At 45.4% G+C, this 21,285-nt stretch overlaps 1 protein-coding gene across 1 annotated transcript in view; it reads left to right on the top strand.

The window, feature by feature from the left end:
- Window positions 1-21,285, top strand: part of CCDC6 (coiled-coil domain containing 6) — a 91,604-nt gene that overhangs the window by 12,782 nt on the left and 57,537 nt on the right. The gene's annotated exons all lie outside the window — the stretch shown is intronic.

Raw genomic sequence — 21,285 nt, 5'->3', positions numbered from 1 at the left:
CCTTAGCCGAGAAAAATGCCAGCAGAGTTATATAAAAGGGAGTTTTAATGAAGTTCTAAATATAAAACTTCAGGCTACAAAAATATATTTACAAAAAGAGGAAGACAAAATATTTATGTGCTAAAAAGCACTGGCAAGCAAACAAACTCACACAATAAGCAAATAAGGGAAAATATACAGCAACACAGCACAGCCTACGATCATGCAGCATAAGGACAAGGAGCAAAAGGTAGAGTTAAAAAGGGAGGAGCGGATGTAAGGAGCATGGAAATCTACACCATAATATGCAGCATTGAAGGTCACCCTCAATCAACCAATTAACTGCCCAGCTGCCCTGCATTAGCATACAGTAACCAAGTGGTGCAACCGTCTTGCTCCTGCAATTACTTACATAAGCGATGCCAAATATTCCAACAAAATTTAATATTGTTAACTTGTGAAGTGTTAAGAGCTTTTACAAAAAAACTTAAAATATGTTTTTCCAAAGTGGCTTAATATAAAGTAAAAACGGTGGTGGTTAATGAAGACTTTGGCCAAGAAGAAGAAGAGTTTGGATTTATATCCCCCCTTTCTCTCCTGCAGGAGACTCAAAGGGGCTTACAATCTCCTTGCCCTTCCCCCCTCACAACAAACACCCTGTGAGGTAGGTGGGGCTGAGAGAGCTCCAAAGAATTGTGACTAGCCCAAGGTCACCCAGCTGGCGTATGTGGGAGTGCTCAGGCTAATCTGAATTCCCCAGATAAGCCGCCGCAGCTCAGGCGGCAGAGCTGGGAATCAAACCCTGTTCCTCCAGATTAGATACACGAGCTCTTAGCCTCCTACGCCACTGCTGCCCCAAGAATACAAGAACTTCCCACCTGCGCATCTGTTCACTTTGCCTTCTGCCAGCCCATTTTGAAAGGAGGTCCAGTATTAAAACACTCATAAAAAGAAAATCTCGCTGAACTAAGTGTAATCATTGGGTGTGTTGCAAGACAGATTTTTGAATGATTTTACTTTGATTTGAAACAATTTAATATTGGGGTGAAATAAGATGTGCCTGAAAGCTTCTGCTTAACCCCTTCGGAATATTATGATATGCCTTTGATACCATCCTCTCTCATAAAAACATGGTACATCTTGGGGAAGAGAGAATTCCAGTTTTTAAAAGGTTATTTGAAAAAAAAAACAATGGCAGTTTTCCTATGACTGCTTTGAAGTCGGTTGTTCTGATTAAGGCTAGCCTGAGTGATTTGCCGTGGGGTTTTCTTTTACAAAAGCTTTCTGTCCATCCCAGGGGCCATCTATATTCTCTAGGTATCTGACGCTTTCCATTTGTTTTTGTAGAATTCTCCCCAAGGTCATTCAAAGCCTCTTTTCTCTCAGTACCTGTAAACAGAAATAAGCCTAAATTGAAGAGATTATATAATACCTTCAACCTTTGCAAAAGGGTAATGATGTCGAGAGCACCAGTAGTGAGGCGGAAATATAGACACAGTATAGTTGTACAACAACTGTGTAGTGATGTAAAATTGCCTAAAATGGCCAGTCGGGGCAGAAACATTGAAGTGCTTACTTGGTTTTTGTTTTTTCATTAACTGCCGCCAGTCAGCACTTTACAGTGAGATATTATTGACACAAACGATTCACGAGAGTCAATACGTCATTCCCCTACCTTCATACTGTTTGTGGTTGAGTTGTAGCTTCCTACCTAATAAGGATTGAAATGGTTTGTTCGATTGAAGAGGTGGAAAAGGCTTGAGCGTTGATCTGTTTGCAGGAAGAGGAGAGAGAGATTTACTTACCTCTGGGGAAAAGTGGGTGGGCAGCAAACAAGATGGATGTGTATATTAAGACACTTCACCATACTCGGCTGGTGAAAATGCCAATTCTCTTACTTTTCCTGTCTCATCCGACATTAAGTCAGTGATGACGCTGTTACGTGTTTTTGTTTTTCCCCCGTATTCTGGTAGTTGGACCAGTTCTCAAGGATGTGCAATACTAGTTCTCTAATCCTGGGCGGGGGGGGGGGGGTAGTTAACAGTAACATGCCCACTGGCTGCAAAGCAGTCTGCCTCTAAAATTAAGACTTTGTTCGGATGTCAGGAGCAACTTTGGTTTATAAACAAACAAAAAAAGGCTTGCTCAACCCCCAGTTAATTGTGATATCTGAATGAAGGTCCAACAGACTTGGGATTGTTATCTGAAACCAATTTGGGATCCCAGGCTCCGATTTCTTAACAGCCTTAGGGCCCCAAGTTTAAAGGCTGCTTTTTGCAAACCCAGCTGTTCCTCCCCCCCAACCCCCCCTCTGTTTGTCTTGTGATTTGTTGTGACAAATTCACAAACAAAATATGTGAGTAAAGCCATCCCTTGTGGCTGCAGAGGCAGTGCATGGAGGTAGTCCTGCCTGCTAGTATGCAGGAAAGAGGCAGGAAGCAGACAAATTATGGGTTGTGCACCAGTAGAGGGTTTGTTCCTTCCATCTGGTAAATTAGCCCCAATTTGTTTTACAAGGCATGGTTCAGCTTGGCTTCTGAGTGCAGCTCAAGAAGAGTTTCAAAGCATTGCATGATGTAGCCTAGGTCCCTGCTGGTCTGAGAATTTAACTAGTCAAAAATCCTTGGTTCAAGTTCAGGGGTTGCTACCCCCTGGCATGTTACCAAGTTTTATTGCATCCTGGAAACAGACTGTGGGCTAGGAAGAGCCCCAGCAATAAAACCATCAACAGAACAGCAAGAAAAGCCCTATGAAATAAAAGCTTTAAGAAAAGAAGAAGAAAACCCAAAGCAGATCTTTGCAGGCTTTTCATTGTCTTAATTTAAGGTACTTTGCAGCAGCCAAAGAGTATCCTTGGCTCTCAACCTTCCTGTTTGCCAGGAAGGTTGAGAGCCAAGTGTTTCTAAGTGTTTGCCTCTTGGATGAGCTGAAATCTCTATTTGGTAGAGTTGGTATAAGATCTGCTGGGAAGCTTGCAGGGTGACCTTGTGCTAATTGCGGTCTCTTTTCCCCACCTAACTCACTGGGTGGTTGTGGCAATTAAAGGGCCAGCAGCACATATACGCCTCTCAGAGGAAGGGTGAGATAAGCATGCGCTAGATAGATAAAGGAGCCGTTTTATCTAGGTGAGCATCAAACCAGAACAGTTATCAAGGCTTCAACTTCCCTGGAGTTCCAGCCAAAAAAAAGGTTTGTGTTAGAAATAGCATACATTTGATCGGGTTTGTTCTGAGTCGTTCTTGGCAAAATTCCTCAGTTCTGTCGTAACAGAGAATTTCTAGCAAAGAAGGGTTGGAGGCTGCCTGTGACATTGGGCAGGCCCATCACCAAGCGAAATGTTGACCTTACTTGCTCTGTTCAAAAGGTTGATGATCTTTTCTTTTTACTTAGAAAATTCTTTCTTGGACTTGCTTCAAAATTGCCATCAGGTGCCTGTGCTCCCTTTTTTCTTTCCCTCTCTGTTTTACGATGGACTGCACCGTGTTATTTTTAATAATTGCAGACTTCATCCCTGAAGCTAAATAGATTGGAATTCCAGGGAGAAACTGGAAGGGGACCAGCTTGCAAAAGGTGGGAGTCACTCCATAGAACAGTTCAACAAATCTTCCTACATGCTGTGGAAGAGCATCGGGACTCTGTGCTCGCTGTGTGAAGTGTTAATTGTTGAGGTTGATAAGGATCTTGCAGCTGAGCACAAGAAAATACACTCAGGATGAAGTGGAGCGTTTGTGCTTGTTATAAGACCTTCAAAAATGAGCAGATTGGATTGAAAACTTCTATTCCGCTCTTTAAGAAGCTAGAGGAAACAGGTGAGAGTGTTTGCGTAGACGGAGGAACTAGTTTATTTGCAAGGAAAGAGTTGAAGTTGAGGAGTCAGTTAAAGGGAAATGGAAGAGGGAAGATACTAGAAGGGATATAAGCATAAGCATTTTTATTGTCATTGGGATATAAGCATAAGCATTTTTATTGTCATTGGGCACGCACAACGAAATTTACAGCAGCATTCCTCGATGCACACAATTTCAGACTCACACATCCTCACTTTCCCTTCCTCCACCCATCCCTACACAGCCCCAAACACATCAATACGAAGCTGCAGAGTTTAGCATAGCCACAGCTCTGGAGTAGAAGCTGTCTCTAAGCCTCTTTGTCCTAGTTTTAAGGGCCCTGTATCGTCTGCCGGATGGTAACCGTTCAAAGAGAGAGTGTGCTGGATGAGACGGGTCCCTCAGAATATTTTGGGCTTTATTTAGGCTTCGGGAATTGTAGAGTTCTTCCAAGGAGGGGAGAGGGCAGCTGATAATCCTTTGTGCAGTAGTGATCACCCTTTGGAGCGCCTTCCTATCTGCCACTGTGCAACTGGAGAACCATACACTGATGCAGTAGGTTAAGATACTCTCTATAGCGCAGCGGTAAAAGGACACCAGGAGTTCTCCATCCAGTTGTTGCTTCCTTAAAAGTCTCAGATAGTACAGTCTTTGCTGGGCTTTCTTAACCACCGCAGCAGCCGAGCCCTTTTGAAACAAAACCTGTAGGAGCTGGAGTTCTTCGGCATGGGGAAAATAATTACAGCCATAATCCAGAGAGCTGTTTGTAAGTTACATTTGAGGGTTTCTTGACGTTACTGGGGCCATTCCTGTGTGGCACCATGGACTGCTTTGAAAGTTCCCAGACTTTCCGAGTTGCAAACTATTCAGTGCAGAATGGAAGTGTGAAACCACCCAGGAGCATAGAGTTCCGTTGCTGCCGCCCATGTCCTTGGATCAGGCAGTCTTCCATGCGCTTGGTGTTGCATGAATACGATCTGAACAGGCCAGTAGATTGTTCAAAGCATCTGGGGTGTGAGTCACACACACCTGCCAGAGTGTGGTTTTGGTTTTGCAAGCATGGTAGATCCCCTCCCTTCCTGGTAATCAGGAGCACTTTAGTGTTGGCTGGCTGGGTGACTGCAACTCCACAGGTATGGCTGGGTTCTACCTGCAGAATAGTCTGTTCTACTGCAGTTTAAACAGAAGACCAGCAGCGCCATAAAGTTTAACCATTTAAATCCAGTATAAGCTCTTGTGAATCAGTGTGACAAGCGTTAGGATTATGAAGAGAGACGTACAACAAGATAGTGTTGACTTTTCGGTCGCACTGTGCTGTCTTGTTTCGTGCTTGGTTCCATGGCTGTATAATGCCTGCTATTCATTAATGAATAGATTAATAGAAAACAGCAAAAGTTTTTAGCACACTGTCCTATCTGAAGAGGAGGAGGAGGAGTTTGGATTTATACCCCACCTTTCTCTCCTGTAAGGAAACTCAAGCTCCTTTCCCTTCCTCTCCCCGCAACAGACACCTTGTGAGGTAGGTAAGGCTGAGAGAGTTCCAAAGAACTGTGACTGGCCCAAGATCACCCAACAGGAATGTAGGCGTGCGGAAACATATCTGGTTCACCAGATAAGCCTCTGCCACTCAGATGGAGGAGTGAGGAATCAAACCCGGTTCTCCAAATTAGAATCTGCCTACTTTTAACTACTACACCACGCTTAAGAAACTGACCCCCATATATTTCATGTGCTGTGGGGTTTTTAGCTCTTGGGTCAGTTACAAAACTTATAAAACTAGATACAGCAGGGAAAGCTGTGCTTTTCAGAGATAACTATGCTTTGGAGGTAGAAACAGAAGATATCATGGCTAACTAGTGTACACTAGAGGTGCCACAAGGACTGGGTTATGGCATGCCAGGGCAAGAGCTGGAGGGCCTGTGAGATTGGCCATAGCGTAGTTCAGGGGTCTGCAACCTGTGGCTCTCCAGATGTTCATGGACTACAATTCCCATCAGCCCCTGCCAGCAAGGCCAATTGACTCCTGGCTTTCCAGGTTCCTAAAGACAAGGATCCCATAGAGCAGAGATGTTAATGGACTACAATTCCCATCAGCCCTGGCTATGCCAGCAGGGGCTGATGGGAATTGTAGTCCATGAACATCTGGAGAGCCACAGGTTGCAGACCCCTGGCATAGTCAGACCATGAAGATACAGATCTCTATGTGTCCTGTGGACTACAGCAGACTATGATTGTTTTATTTCATACCCTGTTTCCCCCGAATATAAGCCATCCCCTGAAAATAGTAGAGGTTTTGCTGAAAGTAGAGGTTTTGCTGAAAGTAGAGGTTTTGCTGAAGTGTGAAATATAAGGCATCCCCCAAAAGTAAGACGTAGCAAAGTTTTTGTTTGGAAGCATGCCCGACGAACAGAATACAGAAAAATAAGACATCCCCTGAAAATAAGACATAGCGCATCTTTGGGAGCAAAAATTAATATAAGACACTGTCTTATTTTTGGGGAAACACGGTACTAGAGGGCTAGCTGTGGCACTGGTCCCAGAACTGAAGAAACTAGCAACTTGACAATGTTTCTTTGAGTGAACATTGAACCGTGCATAATATTTCAGCTTTAAAAATAGTTGATCAAGCACTCAGCACTTCACTAACTTGTTCTTCACGCAACTGTTTCTTTGTCAGCCGCAATAGAATGTTTTCCCAGTGGAGATGGTAAATGTATAATGGTAGCACACGTCACTGGGTTTTGCACAGTTCTTTAGTGTTCAGCTTTTTGGTCATTTTATGAGAGTGATCGTTGAGAAATGTGTCCATTAGCTGCCTAACCCCTACGACTATGGTACTCTGTTAACGTGGTTATCCATCTACAACCGTGGTGGCGAACCTTTGGCACTCCAGATGTTATGGACTACAATTCCCATCAGCTGCTGCCAGCATGGCCAATTGGTCATGCTGGCAGGGGCTGATGGGAATTGTAGTCCATAACATCTGGAGTGCCAAAGGTTCGCCACCACTGATCTACAAAGTGGTCACCTTTCGGTGCACAAACAGGAATTATCTTTAAGTTTTATTGTGAGTGAGTGAGGTTGGGAACTAGTTAAACATAATAAGATAAATTGCAGATAACTATACTTAGCACCCATTTCATTACAACCTGTCTTAAATACACTCCTGTTTTTCAGGTTTGTCACTCTTTAATATTCTACACCTGCTTTTTCTTAGCTCAGATGATAGAAGTTAGCTGTTTCTTTTGAGTTGCCATGGTAATGTTATCGTGTTCCCATTAAACAGAAACAGTTCAAAAGATGTTAATAAAATGTCAGCACCTTATCTGCACGCACCACGTAGCAGCTCCAGCGAAAAGGGGCGCTTTTGGCATAGCCATGCCACTGTTTGTTTCTTGGCTATGATTCCTACTGGCCATACTCATGCAGATTATGGCCATTTTCGTGTTCTACATGAATCTGTGAGCCCTTCACATCCTGCACACGTCCTCTACCAACTGTGCTTCTTGGGAATCTTTTGTGCACACCCTGTGTGCCCACGGCATTCCTGTGTCTTGGTCTGTTCAGACACTTTGAACCAATACGATATGTTTCATGTGGAATAGATCATACTGCTTGCTTGTAACCGGGTAAAAGAGGAAGGAAAGGAAGCTCAGTTTGAATTTTGGTGGGAGGGGTGTGTGGGTTGTTTTCCAACATGATTATTATATTAATTACTTTGTTATGTTGCTTGAAGCCTCTCTGGGTGGATTGACCTAAATTTTTCCCCTCTGGCCCATAAAAGAGGCGAATCATTACGTAGTGCTTACTTGTTTAATTATTTTGTAAACTTTGTTTCTAACAACCTGGTACATAAGCTAGTTATTAAACCATGTGTAATATCAACATAATAACCCAGTTCTGTATCTTCCATAGGCTTTAGTTTTTACGAAGAAGATAGCCCCAGAGGGTAGCTGTGTTGGTCTGCAGTAGAATAGCTAGATGTGAATCCAGTAGCACCTTACAGACCTACAACATTTTCGGGGGATAACGTTTTTGAGAGTCAAAGCTTTTTTCGTCAGGAATCTAGCCACACATGGAAATCTTGGGCAAAACCAAAACCATGATTATGAAATGAACTTGAAACAGCTAAACACTATCTTATTCCACCTTTTAACCACCTGTTACTCTAACTTCCCTATCCTCCCTTTTCAAAATTTGTCTCCCACCCCCACTATCTGTAAGAAGACCCATTACCTTAGCAAAGGTAAAGAAAAGAATTTACCCTTTTTTAGGTAGGGTAAAAGGAGGAACTCTGAGGCCAAGGGAACACAAGAAGCCTCCAACTTTAGTTCAGGAATCCTCCAGATTGAGGCCTTGTTATTGGACAACAGCATCTCTTGATATTGTTGAAGGCTTTCACGGCCAGATTCAACTTGTTGTTATGGGTTTTCCGGGCTGTGTGGACGTGGTCTGGTAGATCTTGTTCCTAACGTTTCACCTGCATCTGTGGCTGGCATCTTCAGAGGCATATCACAGAGAGAACATTAAAATAACTCCACTCCCCCAACTTCGGACCAGCAGCTTCCAGGGAGGCTAACCAGATGCCTGGACAAAGAGGAAGTCTTTGCCATTCGCCTAAACCAGGGGTAGGGAACCTGCGGCTCTCCAGATGTTCAGGAACTACAATTCCCATCAGCCTCTGTCAGCATGGCCAATTGGCCTCCTGCATGCCCCTGCCTCCACTCCTCAGCATGAGAATGTGTCCCCCTGTGACCCCAGTGCTCGGGCAGGTACATACATACACCAGCGCTCCTGCACCCATTTGTACCTGATCATATTTATGTTCTGCCATCCAAGTATGGCTTTTAAGGATTTGGACACAGGGAAGTAGGCACAACAACAGGAGGTGGAGCTAACCATAAAATCTCACGGTGCAAGGTTATGTATAATTCGAACAGTGACCTGTATTCTTTCTTAGGATTCATAGGGATGACCAGCTGAAAAACATTATTTGGAGAAAAAAATGCTTCACAACTGCCAAACTTGCCTAATAATAGTTATGGTACCCACTCTTAGATTTATGAATGTAGAAATTAATTTTTTTCCCTCTGGAAAAATAACGCTCTTGAGAAATTTCCACCCCACATCTCTGGGTACAGGCCAGAGTGCAGACACTACTGGTAAGCAGTGGCCGGGAGCGTCTGCTAGCAGCGTATTCTTGGCAGAGCTAAAGAGTACTCCAGGCTCCCAACACCTTTTAAAAACACTGACTATCTTGCCACTAATTGAAGGATCGAGATGTTCCTGGCAATCCAAACGACATGAAGTCTTTTTGGCTTCCTCGGGTTGGTTTTGGGGCAAGAGGGAAACTGCTGTTACTTTGTGAAGGAAGCTTTAGGGATTCTTAAACGTTTTCTCTTCATCGCCATGAGAATCGTCGCAGGTGGTTCATTTGAAAAGTTAGGGAGGTTCCTTTGAAAAGTTATTGTTCCAATTTTGTATTGGAAAGTCAGGAAGGGCGTGACTAACTAACGGAAGCATCAATAACATGCTGGAAAGTTGTGTTGTGGGAAAATTGTTTTAATTAATGTTGGGAAAATATCACCACAACGTTGAGTGGAACAATAATGATGCCCTTTCCAAAAATATTTTAATTTTTTTTTGTATTTATTTGGAACATTTCTATCCCACCTCTCTCCAGGGAAGCAGCCTGAAGTAGCTTACAACATAAAACGTACACATAAAAATCGTAACTGTTGTTGAAACCCACAATAAAAAAAAAAGAAGAGCATAAAATATGAAGTAGATTAAAGTGGTTCTCAGGGTAAAAGCAGACCATAAAATGTTGTTAAAAAGGTTAAAAGCCTGATAAATAAAAACATTTTGGCTGGCGTCTAAAGAAAGTGGTAGTAGGATCCCTGTAACCTGGCTGGGCTGCCTCTGAAGACAGTCTAGAAATTTCAGTTTGTTCAAAATATAGCACCTGGGCTACTGTCAAGGGTTGGTCACAGGAATCCTACTATCACTTTACTGGCTTTGTTTTTGTGTGCAATTCAAAATGCTGGTTCTGACCTTTAAAGCCACAAATGGTGCAGGCCAGGATACTCGAACGACAGCCTCCTCCCTTAATATAAATTTAATTGCAGTCCAAAGGCCCAGCATTCACATCTACGCTACCCTCCTAAGGAGGAGTCCGGCCGTTCCCTCCTTTTGGGGAGGCTTTTTAATTAATTGGGTGATGGAACGCCTGTTATTATCGTATTGACCACTGTTTTAATGGTTTTAATGGATTTTAATATATGTAATAATTGTTTATTTTATGATAAACTGGATATATGTTGATGTTGTTGTACACCGCCCAGAGCCCCTAGGGGATAGGGTGGTCTACAAATCTAATGAATGAATGAATGAATGAATGAATGAATGAATGAATGAATGAATGAATGAATGAATGAATGAATGAATGAATGAACCAAACAGCAAAACGCTAAAAATTACATTAAAAAATCCACATTTCACTGATAATAATGTCACTACAAGTCAGGACATATTTTGTTTTGGATAAAAACTTTGCAGCCGTCAGTGTCATCTTAGAATTTTTATCCGCTAGCAAAAATCTTACGTAAAAATAAGATGTCGAATTTGGAATTTGCTTCAGTAGGGGATAAATAAATTGTCTATATAACAATCTACGGGCATCACAGTTTAAAAGGATATGTTCTACCGAGTCTACCTTCTTTTACATAATACACAATAATCTAACCCGGATGTGATCAGTTCATGACTTGCTGTGGTCAGATTTACAAAATGTAGAAAAGGAATTTTCAAAATAAATTTTATAAATTTATAAAGAATTTACATTTACAGTATCAAAGAGGGCATGCGTGAGAATAGGGGAGGTTGTGTTCTCTTAAATATGAGTGAAAGCTGCAACTAAAACATGTTTACTGTGAAATCAGAGGCCTGTTGCTTATCTTAGGATATGTATGTACCACATTGAATCTGTCTCTTCGGCCCTTTCCGCATGGGCAAAATACAGCAGCCTAGGGTCGGCAAAATGCAGTCCCTGGGCTGCCCTTCGCACAGGATGCACTGCTGCATCGCAGCAGCGCTGTCCTTGCTGCCCAAGAGCAGCGTGAAGCCGCCGCTTTAAACCTCGCTCAACGAGCGAGGTTGTTGCAAAGCGGCGTCTTCCTGTCGGCACGGTGCGAACCTCACCGCTGGGAAGACGCTGCTTTCCCCGTCGCCTCCACTGACCTTCATGTCCAGCGTTGCTCTAGAGGGCTGCAGAGACCCGCCCACGCTGCCCTCTTACCCCTGGAAGGGGGCTGACCAAGAGGCGGCTCCGTGCGGAGCCACCTCTCCGGCTTGGGGGGGGGGAAGTGGAAGCCGCTGGAGGATCGTTTCCATGTGTGTGCGAAAAAGAACTTTCTTTTTTAAAAAAAAACTGGTTTAATTTGGTTTCTCGTTGCCTGTTATTGTCCGTGGGGGATTCCACTTCTGTACTTCTGTCCCAGAGCACAAAAAGCATGGTGGGTTTATGGAGCCTTCATGTTCCAAGGCAGCTAACTCTGAATATCAGTGGCTATGAAGAGGAAGGCTTTGCTTTCTGAGCCTCTGCTTGCGGGCCTTTCTAGGTCATCGAGCTAGACATAGCGGAGAACAGGGTGGTGGACCAGATGAACATTTGCTGTGTTGCATTGGGAGGTTTTTAGAGCCAGCATGGTGTAGTGGAGCCAATGTAATGTAGTGGTGAAGAGTTTGATTCCCCACTCCTCCACATGAGTGGCAGATTCTAATCTGGTGAACCAGGTTTGTTTCCCCCCTCTTTCGCATGAAGCCTACTGGGTGACCTTGGGCCAGTCCCAGTTCTTCAGAATTCTCTGACCCTCACCTACCTCACCAGGTATCTGAAGTGAGGGGGAAGGTGATTTGAGACTCCTTTCAGTAGATAAAGGTGGGGTATAAATAGTGTGACCAGGTGACCCGCTTTCCGCGGGACGGTCCCGCTTTCCAACAATTCCTCCCGTGTCACGCTGCGAGTTTAAAAAGTCCCGATTTTTGTTGAAGGGCTCCCGCACTGCATTCTGGGGCGCTCCTTGCCTCCTCTTCCTGGATGCATCGAAGCTCCGAGTCACGTGGGGGGCATGTGGGTGGAGAGTCACGTGCTCTGAGTTTGCCTCCTGACTCGCAGCAGCAGGTCCCGCAAAACAGAAACTCGGCTTGTCACGTGTGCCCTCAGCCGTTCTGCTGGGGCTGCGCACTTCGAGCACGCGCTGAAGAACCGATCCTGGGAGGGAAAATCCAGCGCGTAGCCGGCCCGCGTGGCAGGCAGGGAGAAGGAGAGGAACTCCAGGTCTCCTTGCTTGAGCTGCCTCTCTCCTCCCCTCACCCTTTGCCTCCCCCCACCGCCAGCCCAAAACCTCCCACTTCTGCTCTGCAGTCCATCTGTCAGAGGCGAAAGGAGCCAGATCCCTCCTTTCTCCCAAGCGCTGAACAGGGAGCCGGGTGGGATGAAGCGCCTCTGGTCCCGGCAGTGGCAGTCCTTCCACCACGTGCCCTTGCTGGACCAGCTGGAAGGGGGGATTTAAAGAGCCCCTTTAAAGATTTAAAGAGCCAGGAGCCCCTTCGGCGCAGTCCCAGCCGCTCCTGGGCGCACCCTTCCTTCAGATCAGCTGCTCAGGTAAGGGCACCTCTGGAACAGCTGGGAGGGGCTCTCTCCCTCCAAAGTATGAATGGGAACTTTGGGTGGTCTTCCTTGAAAGACCCGTGGTTTTTCTTTTTAGTCAATTTCCACCCTCTTCCCTTTTCACTCCTTCTCCCCCAGTGATGATGGGGTCTTATAAGAAGCCAGCTGTAAGGGGATTTCACATGGGAAGTTTGCATGGGTGAAACTTTTGGTTGGGCAGGGAGGATGGCACAGAGGGGCTCTGTCTTTGCTAGTGGTGATCTCATGTGCTCCCTTCAATCAATTTCAGAGAAATGAATCGCAGAAGTCCCTTTCTCTTGGGAATGGATTGACCAGTGGCTGCTTTGGCGAGTGACTGTCAGGTTTCCTGCAAGCTGGGGCAACATTTTGGGCATGAGTGTACACTCTCTGCCTAGCTATCACCAGTTCCCACTTTAGTTGAAATGGTGCAGGGGGGAGGCATGGAAAGAAGGGAAGTGATTGTGGAGAGCAGCCTCAAAGAACAGATGCCCTCATTGGTGAGACACGTTTGGAAAAGAAATTACAATTTTATTTGTTTTATGAATTCAAAACATTGATGTTCCACTTTCCTTGATAGGCTTCCTCAAGTATTCTTAAGTTTAACGAATCCCCCCCCCCCCCCATCTGAGGGTCCTTTCCTCTGGTTTCTTGGAGTATTTCACAAGCTTTTCTGTGAAAAGCACCCACCACTAACAGGGAACTTTTCTTGCCTTGGGATGCATCTTCTGCTTTTCTGGAAGTGAAGCCTTTCTATCACCCTTGAGTTGGGCTCTGTTCAGTCCCCACAGCTTCCAGGTGGAAAAAGGTAAAAGTTGGATCCAGATGGATCCTCATGAATTCATATGATTTTTCCATTGGAAAGAAATGAAATCACCATGAAACTGTAGAGCATGTCTTAGACGACAGGCAGCATCAAAACAATCACGCATCCCACGTTCTCTGGCAACACAGTGGCACAAAAACCTGTTTGAGAAACATGGATTCTCCCGGATCCTCATGATTTTTGCACTAAGTCACCCCAAAATCACCACCACTTCACAACTCAAGCCCTTAGCCACATGTCTGCATAAAACAATCACGCATCCCACGCTCTGTGGTATTGCAGTGGCACAAAAACGTGCTTAAAAAGCATGGATCCCCATGGATCCTCCTGATTTCCTCACTTAATCACCAATAAATTACCAGCAAATCACAGCCCAAGCCCTTAGCCACAACTCTGAACACAACAATCACTCATCCCATGCTCCGTGGCGCTACACTAGTGCAAAAACGAGCAAGATCCAGATGATTTCAAACAGATCCTCGTGAATTCATATGATTTTTTGATTGGAATGAAATGAAACCACCATAAAACTATAGACCAGGCAGCACCAAAACAATCACGCATCCCACGCTCCGTGGTGCTGTAGTGACCCAAAAACCTGTTTGAAAAACATGGATCTGACTGGTTTTTTTCCCTCGGTCGCCCCAAAACCACAACCACATCCCAGAACAAGCCATTTAACACCTGACTGAACACAACAATCCCTCCTCCCACACTGCGTGGCATAGCAGTAGCCCAAAAACCTGCTTGAAAACCATGGATCCTCATGGATCTGCCTGGTTTTTTCCCTTGGTTGCCCCAAAACCACAACCACATCACAGAACAAACCCTTTGGCACATGTCTGAACACAACAAGTGGGTGACCAAATGAAAAAACCAGTCAGATCCATGAGGATTCTAAAATTAATTTCTAAAGCACTGTTCACAGTAAAAACATTGTAAAAGCATTTTGAAAATGTCTAAATTTTTTATTTCTGCTGTGTGGCATGGCCAATTGCTGTGTTCAGATTTGTGAGTTGGGGCATTTTCTATAATGTGATTATGATTTAGAAATGACCTGGTGCAAAAAAAAATTTTTGGTTCGTGGTGGGAGCTAATAGGAGATGAAGGCTACACCTTTGAGGGTCCATAACTTTGGATCCCCTGAATCAAACTTCACCAAACCTGGGTGGTATCATCAGGAGAGTCTCCTAAAGATACCCTGAAAGTTTGGTGCTGCTAGCTTAACAATTGCATCCCTGACAGCAGGCACCCCTCAAATTTCCCCAGATTCTCCTGTTAAATCCACCCACTTCGGCATGGATTTAAAGGGAGAATCTGAGGTCCCCAGTTGCTGTTTCAGGGTGAGGGAGAATCCACCCCAAAACACCATCACTTTCAATGTTGTTTTAACTGCAGACGCCAGATTCTCCTTTTAAGGCGGATTTAAAAGAAGAATCTGGGCTCCCAAGTTTAAACACCATTGAAAGTGATGCTGTTTGGGGGTGGGTTTTACTGGAGGTGCTTTTTAGGCATGTGAGAAGCAATTCCTTACATGCTTTTTAGGCATGTGAGAAGCAGAGGTGGTTTGCCTTGCTCTGCAGAGTCTTCCTTGGTGGTCTCCCTTCCAAGTACACACCCTGCTTAGCTTCCTGCTGAGCCAGCATTGTGTAGTGGTTAAGAACAGGTGGACTTCAATCTGGAGAACCGGGTTTGATTCCCCACTCCTCCACCTGAGTGGCAGAGGCTTATCTGGTGAACCAGATGTGTTTCCACACTCCTACATTCCTGCTGGGTGACCTTGGGCTAGTCACAGTTCTCTCTGAACTCTCTCAGCCCTACCTCACAAGGTGTCTGTTGTGGTAGAGGGAGGGAGAGGAGCTTGTAAGTCACCTTGAGTCTCCTTATAGTGAGCTATAAATCCAAACTCTTCTTCTTCAAGATCTGACAAGACTAGGGTGTACCAGATCACCTTTTGTTTCCTAGCTCATTTACCCCACTGCTTTAGCTCTTCATGTTTCCTACATCAAATGGCATTTTTCAGAGGAGCCATTCATTGGTCCTGAAGAAGTGGGCTCTAGTCCACAAAAGCTTATGTTGAAATAAAAATTCATCAAGCTGCAACCATTGGGCAAAGTTTCCCTGCTGGGTCTTCACTGCCGCTGTGTCAGAATTCCAAAGACTCCAAAAAAGCTGTTCTACTCAGAGTTGCAGCAGCCCTCCTAGCTGACCTCTCCTTGCTTGCGCTGTGCATGCGTCCCTTAGCACCCACTCATGTGCCCCTCACTCACTAGCCCCATGTCTCCTTAATCTAGGCTGCTTCCACACTTGCAGAATAATGCACTTTCAATCCACTTTCACAATTGTTTGAAAGTTGATTTTGCTATTCCGTACAGCTGCAAAATGCATTGATAGTGGATCAAAAGTGCATTATTTTGCATGTGTAGAAGAGGCCCTACTCTCAAGCCCTCTCAAGTGCATACACACAACAGTGCATGTAGCTGGGACTGCAGGAGGTAGGTCAGCTTGTGAGCAAAGAGGTGTAATAGGGCAAGGTGTAATAGGACCTCTGGGCTTTAATAATTCTGCTTTATCAGCTCCCATTTTCCCTGCATACCCCAACCTGTTCCACCAGTGATGGGATTCAGCAGGTTCACACCACTTTAGCAGAACCAGTTCTTAAAATGGTGCTTGTAAACAACCAGTTGTTAAATTATTTGAATCCTACCACTGTACCTACCTCTCTTTATTTCTCGCCTCTATCCTCCCTCCCCCTTTCATTTCCATGGCCCTTCTGGCCTTGTTAGATATCCCCCCCACACACACACACACACACTTGTTTATGTCTGATTCCATGGCGAAAAGGCTGCTGGGTTTCCCACAAGTCAGAGTGGGAAACAGAAAGGGAATGTCCAGTGAGCAAGGGAAGAGCCTCCATCTTGTTGAGATACACAGAAATAGCTGAGGCAAGGTGGTGGTAATGAAGAGGGGTGGGTGGTGATGGAAGGCTCCTTTTGCCAAAATGTCACATGGACCCCTATTCTTGGACCTTGCAGGCTTGGTAATATCAGTATTTTGTTCATCACTACAAAAGCACCTTTGATGTATAAAGGAGTGGGTGTTTTTGTTTGGATTGTGGGCCAATCTCACCACCTTCACTTAATTAGATCTGTGGTGATGCTCAAAACAGAATCCCTTCCTGGAATATAGTCCATGGTTTTCCTATTCCTGTCTTTCCGACAAGGCTCAAGGGAGGTGGGCAGCTGCCTCAAGCACAAGGAAGAGGTTGAGGCTAGGGTGGCTGCTGCTTGGGGCTCCTGCCTAGCCAGGCCCCAGTGCACCAGGCATGTCACTGGCGCTGTTTCCTCCTTCTTTGAGAGAAGGTGGAGGGAAGAGAAGGAGATCCTGGCTTCCTTTTTAGAGTTAATTCATCTCATCAAGCTGCAACCACTCTGATCTGGAGGAACCGGGTTTGATTCCCAGCTCTGCCGCTTGAGTTGTGGAATTCAGATTAGCCTGGGGACTCCCACACACACCAGCTGGGTGACCTTGGGCTAGTCACAGCTCTTCTGAGCTCTCTCAGCCCCACCTACCTCACAGGGTGTTTGTTGTGGGGGGTAGGAAGGGCAAGGAGATTGTAAGCCCCTTTGAATCTCCTATAGGAGAGAAAGGGGGATATAAATCCAAACTCTTCTTCTTCTTCTCTTCTTCATGCTGGGTCTTCTTTTCCTGTTGCCTTTTGCCTTTCCTAGTATTATTGTCTTTTCCACTGAGTCTCGTCTTTTCATGATATGGCCAAAGTCAATAGCTTCAGCTTGGTCATTTTTAGCTGCTAGAAAGGATTCAGGTTTGATTTGATCTTTGTGTGCATTACGTGCAGCCAAGTGTCTTCAAGTTTATGGCAACCCTATATTTGCTCCATATAGACCAAATTTTTTATCAAGACCCCCCCCCCCCCCCCGGCTCGGTCAATGGTGTCCCACTATACCAATGTTAAAATCTGGTCACCTTAGGTATAAAAACCAACTCTTCCTCTTCTTCTTGTCTTATGTTCTTAAATTTATTTATTTACTTAATTTGTATCATAGTTTTCTTCCTAGCGGGGACCTAAAGCAGCTTATAGTGTTCTCCTTTCCTCTGTTTTTATCTTCACTACAGCTTGCTGGGGGTCTTGGGCCAGTCACAGGGTAGCTTGCCCCTCAGGGTAAGCTACCCTGTGATGGGCCCAAGACCCCCAGCAAGCTGTAGTGACAGAGTGGGGATTCAAACCTGGGTTCCCCAGATCCTAGTCTGACACTTTGACCAGTACACCACACTGCCCCCCCCCCCCCCGGTAAATCAAGTTAAATCAATAGTGCAGTGGTGGCGAACCTTTGGCACTCCAGATGTTATGGACTACAATTCCCATCAGCCCCAATTGGCCATGCTGGCAGGGGCTGATGGGAATTGTAGTCCATAACATCTGGAGTGCCAAAGGTTCGCCACCACGGTCATAGTGGATAAAGCAATGAGCTGCTGTGTTTACTTCTTGGCATACTGAAGTTTTAGATACTGCAGTGCGTTGCCAAAACTGCCATGTTGCTTTGCTACTTTCACATTTAGCCAGTAGGACATGTGGAAGCCTGAAGGAGCTGGCAAGAGACGGCGTGGTGTAATGGTTAGCTGTAGGGATCCCCAGCGTGGCGCCCGGGGCTGCTAGGGTGCCTGCCAACGCTTTCCTGGCACCGGTCGAGTGCTTGTAGAAAGCGGCTGGGGACAGAGGGGGCGTTTGTTCAGGAGGGGATCTGACTGGCTGCCCCGATCGTTTAAAATGTTATTTCAGCAGCAGCTACCACTACGCCACAAGCATCTTCGCTGCGTGACTCAGGGTAACTGTGTGCATGCAAGAAAATACCCTAAAACAATATGTTCGTTTTAAAAGGCATCCTGTTAAACCAAGCTTCTTCAAGAAACGTTGAAGAGTTGCACATTACCTCTCTCCCTGACCTTTTTTGTTGACTCCGTCTCCTGCAGTGGGGTTTCTGTGGTTGTGCCCATCCCCCTGTGTCAGAATCACAACGGTGCCCACAGAGTCAAAAAGTTGGGGACCGCAGCGGTAACGTGTCATACTAGAACTTGGGCTCAAATTCCTACTTTCCCATGGGAGTGTGCCAGGTAACCTTGAGCGATAAGAATAAGGAGCGGGTAAAACGAAGTGATTATCCGCTACAGGTCCTGATTAGGGAGAAAAAGTGGTATATAGTTTTTTTTTTCTAAAGGGTATTAACATCCTTTGTGGTGATTATCCAATCCAATCCAGAAACCTTTATTAGGCATAAACCAGAAGTACCATACATTCCAAATACAAAAACAGGATCATTGTTACATATCATGTAGAACATGGATTAAAAATGTAGCAACTGCTTCAGAAATTTCTACATTAGGGCTGTTCAATAGCTTAGACATTTTTTGTTTGTCTGAGAGAAACATAAATTCTAGAGGTAGTAAAGCTCCCTGATCGGTTCTAATATCATTATACCTCGAACAGTAAAGCAGGATATGAGGGATTGAGTCTATAGCATTGGGACAGTACCGACAGCAACGCTCACTTTGTGGGATGTTAAGGAAACGACCTTGAAGATAGACAGAGGGGAATGAGTTGCACCTTGCTCTTGTCATGACCCATCTGCACTTACAATTAACAAGCTGTTCTAAGTATATAGCAGGGCTAGATTTCAGGGGTGTGATCCCAAAGTATAGAGGGGAACAGGAGCTTTGTGCAGCACTCAGGAGAGATTGGTATTCCTGGTCGTACAGTCTGATCTTTAGATGATGGTAAATTTCCGTGGCGGTAAGCATATGAAGAGACTCCCATGAGAAACCCAAGGAGAAGATTTTTTTTTTCAATATGGAGCCACCACTTCGAAAGCTGAAGCTCCATTGTGGTGATTCTATAGACATTACAATTGGCAACATTGATATGTTTGCACCCCATTATGTAGATATTAAATTCCCTGTGATTAAAACCTGGAAAAGGAGATGCAGATGGAGAATTGAGGCGCAGCGTGCTCCAGCTGTTTTTGATACATTCTAGAACATGCAGGGGAAAAGCAGATGGCGCAGGCGTCCTCTCGAGGTCACCCTTCATCTCGGCAGCAGACCTTTTTAAAAAACAGTTCGGATTGCCGTGGAGCTGAGGCAGAGATTGAAACGGCAGCGGCAGCAAAGACTGTGAGATGTGTGAATGTTCAGAGACTTCAGTCCAGGCAAAATAAATTAGGTGTTTTGGAAGAAAAAAAATGGAGGCGGAGTAGAGAGTGTGATTTCTTCTCGGCTTGTGCCGGAGGAGCTGCCCAGATGGCAGGGGGCGTTTGCAGACGCGAACACCTGCGACGATTCTCATGGCGATGAAGAGAAAGCTATGATTTTTGCAAAACTGAAGATGCTGGCTTTAACGGGGTTTTCCGCTGTCGGCGGAATACCTGACAGGGAGCAAACGAGAGGGACTGAAACTCTGGCTTGGAGGGAAGATATTAATAAAGAGTTAGCCAGTCCGAAACGGACTGTGGAGTCAGAAAGGGGCTCACACACACCCCTCCCCAGCTGGTGGGAGTTAGTTGGTGGAAGTTGGCCACTTCCTTCTATCCCCCCCACTCCCATTGCTGGCTTTGTAAGAGAACTGGTTGAACTGGCTGACGCATGCAGGTAACTGTTTGCACCAGAGATATACCCAAGGGAGCAGTGTAATGTCTGGTAAGAATACTCACAGAAGTCCGGGTGATGGCTTCTGTAGAAGGATGTCCCCGGAGTCTCTGCTTCTTGCGGCAACCACTGTTCCAACTTGTATGAGCGTATTTGCCAGCTGTTCCTTGGCTCCTGTGAGCAGGTCGCCTGGATTGTTTGCCAAGGTTAAATGGCCAGCAGGACATCTATTGCAGCTGTTGAGCCAGCATGGTGTAGTGCACAGGAGTCAAACTTGCGGCCCTCCAGATGTTATGGACTGCAGTTCCCATCATCAAGGGATGATGGGAACTGTAGTCCATAACATCTGGAGGGCCGCGAGTTTGACACCTAGTGGTTAAGAGCAAGTGGTTCTAAACTGGAGAACTGGGTTTGATTCCCCACTTCTCCACCTGAGCAGCAGAGGCTTATCAGGTGAACCAGATGTGTTTCCGCACTCCTACATTTCTGCTGGGTGACCTTGGGCTAGTCGTAGTCCTTCAGAACTCTCTCAGCCCCACCTACCTCACAAGGGGTCTGTTGCGGGGAGAGGAAGGGAAAGGAGCTTGTAGGCCACCTTGAGTCTCCTTACAGGAGAGAAAGGTGGGATATAAATCCAAACTCTTCTCTCAATGTGTCTTCCCTACTGCCGGTCTCGTAAATGGGAACCTGAGATTGTGCCTTTCCAGGTACAAGGAACACCCCGTTCTCCAGACTCATTTTGACTGGCTTGGTTCCTTCCTGATTGTGATGGGCACGAGCAAAACATAGTAAGGATGGACCCTCCCATTTCTTTCATCACATTAATGTCACACAAAGCATCTGTTGCTTGAATTACTGCCCTCCTGACCTTTGGTGAAAGCTTTCTTTCTTGTAGTTTAAGAGTACTATATGGTGGGGAATGGGTTGGCTATGGTTGCGCAAGACCGTCATACCTTCAACCCCTCCGTTTGAGCACTGAAAGAAATGGAAGTGGGGAACTACTTTGTATTTATATGACTAGTGACATTTCCATCCTGAGAGAGGTGGGGGATATCAAGTGAGCCTGCATCCTGTGGCCCATCTTTGTGGCCTTCATTTTAGATGCATCTTAACTGGTTGAAATACTTGCTTTCTAGTCCTGGAACTGGATGTTGCATTTGGAGCCGGAATGCTGTTCTGCACACAGGATTGATATAGTTCAGTGATGGCGAACCTTTTTCAGACCGAGTGACCAAACTGCAACCCAAAACCCACTTATTTATCGCAAAGTGCCAACATGGCAATTTAACCTGAATATTGAGGTT

The sequence above is a fragment of the Sphaerodactylus townsendi genome, linkage group LG08, assembly GCF_021028975.2.
Source record: "Sphaerodactylus townsendi isolate TG3544 linkage group LG08, MPM_Stown_v2.3, whole genome shotgun sequence".
In the NCBI taxonomy this organism is placed as follows: domain Eukaryota; kingdom Metazoa; phylum Chordata; class Lepidosauria; order Squamata; family Sphaerodactylidae; genus Sphaerodactylus; species Sphaerodactylus townsendi.
Note: the sequence above shows the minus strand (reverse complement) of the source record. Positions and strands in the feature narration are given on the sequence as shown.